At 42.3% G+C, this 4,687-nt stretch overlaps 1 non-coding gene across 1 annotated transcript; it reads right to left on the bottom strand.

The window, feature by feature from the left end:
• Window positions 1–3,827: 3,827 nt before the first annotated feature.
• On the bottom strand, window positions 3,828–3,900 carry TRNAD-AUC (transfer RNA aspartic acid (anticodon AUC)). Its single transcript has one exon. It is a non-coding gene; the product is annotated as a tRNA-Asp (tRNA).
• Between the last annotated feature and the right edge of the window lie 787 nt (window positions 3,901–4,687).

Genomic DNA, 4,687 nt, shown 5'->3' with positions numbered 1-4,687 from the left:
TAAGGCCCACCCTAATGACCTTATTTTTATTTAATTAATTCTTTAAAGCCCTTTCTCCAAACACAGTCACAGTCTGAGGTACTGAATAGACTGAAGGTCAGGGTACATAATTCAGTCCATAACACACACTATTTAGGACGAGTAGACAGTATAAATCTGTTGTAACCTAGTAACTGCTGAATGAATGGTGGTTTTTCATTCTGTGAACACCAAGAACATGCTAAGCCCAGAATACAGCATCTGACATCCTCAGTCCACCTATGGAGAGTGACTGCTAAGTCTCTGTGTGGCCCACAAACTCACAGCAGAGATAGAAAAACGCTCAGAGGCACTGGAGTGTAGCCCACTTTCTGTTCAGCATTTAGCTCTGCTTTCGGGGGACAGCCACTAGCCAGGCTCATACATGTCTTATGAAGAATTTTTCTTTGCCAGGTGTCCCAACAATTTTCATACTTCATGAAGCCAGATAAAAAGAATCACTCTTTGTTCCCCGAAGTACACTCACCACAGAAAAAGACATCTTTTTACTCTTTCTTCTCCCCAGCCTCATGTGTAACACTGCAGCTTCCCACTTGGATCAAGGAGATGGAGTCCAACCCACATCAAGGCTAGGATCAGGTGGGTATTCATGGTGGCCATCACTTCTTGATTCTCATGAGCTTGCACCTGACTTCAGAACCTTTTTCAACATAACCACTACCATGGCTGTGTTTGAAGTTGACACTTGAAACTTACTTAGCACCCCTGGCCCAAACAAAGTGAGCTGCCAGAAACAATTGCTTGCCTCTTCTCACTAAGCAGCCCCTTCAGCCAAGGGTTTCCAATGATCAGTTCAGTCTTAATTCTTGACTGCTCAAGCTAGGATTGGTCTCTGCGTTAGCAAGAACCATTCCAAAAGGGCAGGAGTGAATCTAGGCTTTGTGGAGCCTCAAGTGTATACAATGTGAGGGTGAGGAATTCCCTTTAATAAAAAGAGTCTAAAACTATACATAAAAATTTGTAGCGTCTCTCTCAGGGTCCTGAAAGAGTCCCATGCAAGTGACAGGCTTGAAGCTTAAGCTTCATTAGCTTCACCTGTTGTATCTGTCCCCGTCACAGGGAAGAAGCTGCCTGAAAATGAAAAGTTTTCTGTAATAAAACTTTATTCCCTCTCTTCCATCCCAACCCATCAGACATGCACCACCCCCTCCTTCACTCCCGGGTCCTGTTACAAGTGGGCTTTTCTGCTACTGCCTTTCTTTGTCCTCCAGTCAGGTTTGGCTCATGGGTGGCTGCAGAATGGGCAAGTTAGGAGATGCACGACTGGGGCTGACTCAAGAAGTACCCAGACCACAGAGAGTACCATCACCTTGTTTAGAAAGGAGCATGTGTTTGGCTAGTCTGGTTCTGAGATTACACAGAGATCACATTTTGAGTGAATTAGAAACCAAGCTCCTGTATTTAGCAGATGAGGGCAAATCACCCCTCCATCATACCACTGAGATAGTGAGTGTGGAGGTTTCTGGAATTGAGGTGTACAATTTATATAAAGAACCCAAAGGCTTCTAAAAAGGAACCAAGATTACTACGTACTTCCCCAGAGATTTAAAGTTATACAAACTGGCAGCACAAACCATGTTGGCTTTGTCCAAGGCTGGATGCCCAAAAAGGCACTGAGATCCTTGAGGGAATGCAACACCATAACCATTGACTGAAACTGAATCAGATGACTGGTCCCTGCCCTAAGACAGTCAGAAGGGACATTGGTTCTAGATCTGCAAGGTCAATGACACCACCTAGACTCCACAGAGACAACGTTGGTACTCCCCCATGAGAGCTATGAACAGCAGGCAGGGCGAGGGACCAGTGTTACTACAGAGCTGTAACTTCAGGAACACAGACCTTCAGTGCAGTGTTCATAGCTGAACATAAAACGGATGATAGAGGAACATCTTTTACACACTTACGTTCCCCCTTTCCCTATCCCCCATCCTCAAACACATCACTCAGTTTTCACAGCATAACCTGGGGCACCCATGAAGTCTTGACTCCAGTTATTCCCATAGGAACAGTGGTTTTGGTGGTAGTGGCATGTCTGGGAATCCTTTCAAGCCTTATACTAGGGAAGCATTTTAGTATGGTGGAAAGAGTATGGATTTGGGAGTGAGAGAGACCTAGGTTTCAATTCTAGCTCCGACACACACCAGTTATATGATCTTAAGCAAGCTGACTTCTCTCTGTAAACCTCAGTTCCTTCCTCTGTAAGCTGCAGTTATTGTGAGTGGTAATTGAGTGGATTCGTCTAAAATGCAAAGCCCAGTATCCAGCGTAGCACATCCTCAGTAAATACTAGTTCCATGCCTCTGCACTCACAGGACTTCCCTAGGGAATGTCTGGCCAATGGGAAGTTTTAATTTGAGATGTGGAATCAAATGGTGCTCAAAACAAGCCCTCTTGAACCCTCCTACACTGCTGGTGGGAATGTAGTTTGGTGCACCCATTATGGAAAGCAGCATGGAGAGTCCTTAAAAAACTAAAAATAGACTTACCATATGATCGAGCAATCCCACTTCTGGGTACATTTCCACAGGGAACTCTAATTCGAAAAGATACATGCACCTCAGTGTCCATAGCAGCACGATATACAATAGCTAAGAGATGGAAACCACCTAAATGTCTAGCAACAGATGACTAGATAAAGGAGTTGTGGTCTATTTATACAATGGAATACTACTCAGCCATAAAAACGAATAAAATAATGCCATCTGTAGAAACATGGATGGACCTAGAGATCGTCATTCTAAGTGATGTAAGCCAGAAAAAGAAAAATACCCTATCACTTACATGTAGAATCTTAAAAAAAAAAGAAAAAGAAAAAGAAAAAAGAACACTATGAACTTATCTACGAAACAGAAACAGACTCACCGACATAGTAAACCACCTTATGGTTACCAGGGGAAATAGGGTGGGAAGGGATAAATTTGTGAGTTTGAGATTTACAAATGTTAGCCACTATATATAAAAATAGGTTAAAAAAAGTTTCTTCTGTATAGCACAGGGAACTATGTATATCTTGTAGTAACCTTTAATGAGAAAAATATGAAAACAAATATATGTATGTATATGCATGACTGGGATATTGTGCTGTGCACCAGAAATTGACACATTATAACTGATGGTACTTCAATAAAAAATAAAAAATTTGAAACTTTAAAGAAACAAGCCCTTTTATTATCACCATCACCTGTTCATCACTGTTGTAATCATGCTGGAAACTATAGTCACACCAATGCAAGAATATATGGAGAATAAAAAGACTGATCATGAATTGGCCTTAAGTTTGAACACGGTAAGCAAACAATAAGAAAACTAGGCATTAGTCAGCTTAGCTTGGATGATAAACCCCCTAAAATGGAGATACGCTAATGACTTGGATAAAGAACAAAAAGCATATGGAATCAAATAACTAGAACCTGAAACAATTTGCTTTGGAGCAAGCAGGAAAGCAAGCAAGCAAACTGGCTTCAGGAAGCCTTCCTGGCAAACCCCACCTCAAATGGATCACTTACTTCCTGTGAATTCTCTCCACCTTCAAGTACACAGGTTGGGTGCCTCACCTTACACTTATCTATACTCACAAACCATCTTATGTTTCAGGTTTCATCACCCTAAATTTATTGTCAATTCCACCTGGAAGGAAATCATTTCTATTTCTTTTAAATAATTCCCTTCGGTAGGAACACAAGAAATAAAAAGGGAAAAAATCAACAAAAAGGAAGTAAGGATACTTTGTTCTTTTGTTGTTGTTTTTGGAGCAGGAAAGTAATTAGGTTTGTATTTATTTTCAGTGGAAGTCCTGAGAATTGAACCCAGGACCTTATGCATGATAGGCACATACTCTACCACTGAGCTATACCCTCCCCCCTAGAAGGAGGGAAGGAAGGAGGAAAGGAGTAAGGGAGTAAAAAGAAAGCAGGAAGGAAGGCTGGGTTCGAAAGGAAGGCTGAACTTTATGGTGAAGCCTCCTGTGGTAAAACCGCCCCACTTTAGGAACCTTGGCTGATCTGTTTGCAAACTGTTTGCTCTTGGCTGTTCTGATGAACTAGAGGCCTCCATCTCCTTGTAATAAATGCTTGCTGGAGAATTCAGCATGAGGAACCATCTGCCATGCTTGACCTGAATCATCATCAATAGGCAAAGAACTCATTTATAGTACATGCTGGTCATGAGTGACTAATTAAATGCAGGAAGCAAATGCAATACTTTCCAGAACAGCTGTTCCAGATAGAGACAAAGCAGCAGAAAAAAACTGCACAACTGGTTTTATAAAGAGGTTTGCCCTTGAATAAAAATCCAGGTGTTTTCCTATGACGACAGTACCTAAAATAAGGAATAAATAGCATTGGCAAGAAAACTTGAAAATGAGCAGTCCTGAAGTCCCATGATGGAGGGAGGATCCTTGCACCTGCCCAAACAGGCTGCCCTCTAGAAGTGACGCCTCCCACCTCTCTGAATTCTCTTGGTGCTTCAAGCCACCCGTGAGGGTCTTATTGTTGCAGAAAAGTGTGTTACAGCTCGGTGGTATGGCTCAGTGTTACAGCTCAGTTGTGACAGCAACCTGGACCCGGGCAAGAGACCAAGCAGCACCCGGAGAGTTGGATAACTCAGACTTATGAAGCCAGTGGGCCTAGAGAAGTTAACACTCCAA

Source organism: Camelus bactrianus, chromosome 23 (genome assembly GCF_048773025.1).
Source record: "Camelus bactrianus isolate YW-2024 breed Bactrian camel chromosome 23, ASM4877302v1, whole genome shotgun sequence".
Classification (NCBI taxonomy): domain Eukaryota; kingdom Metazoa; phylum Chordata; class Mammalia; order Artiodactyla; family Camelidae; genus Camelus; species Camelus bactrianus.
The sequence above is the reverse complement of the archived record's forward strand: the minus strand, read 5'-3'. Positions and strand labels throughout refer to the sequence as shown.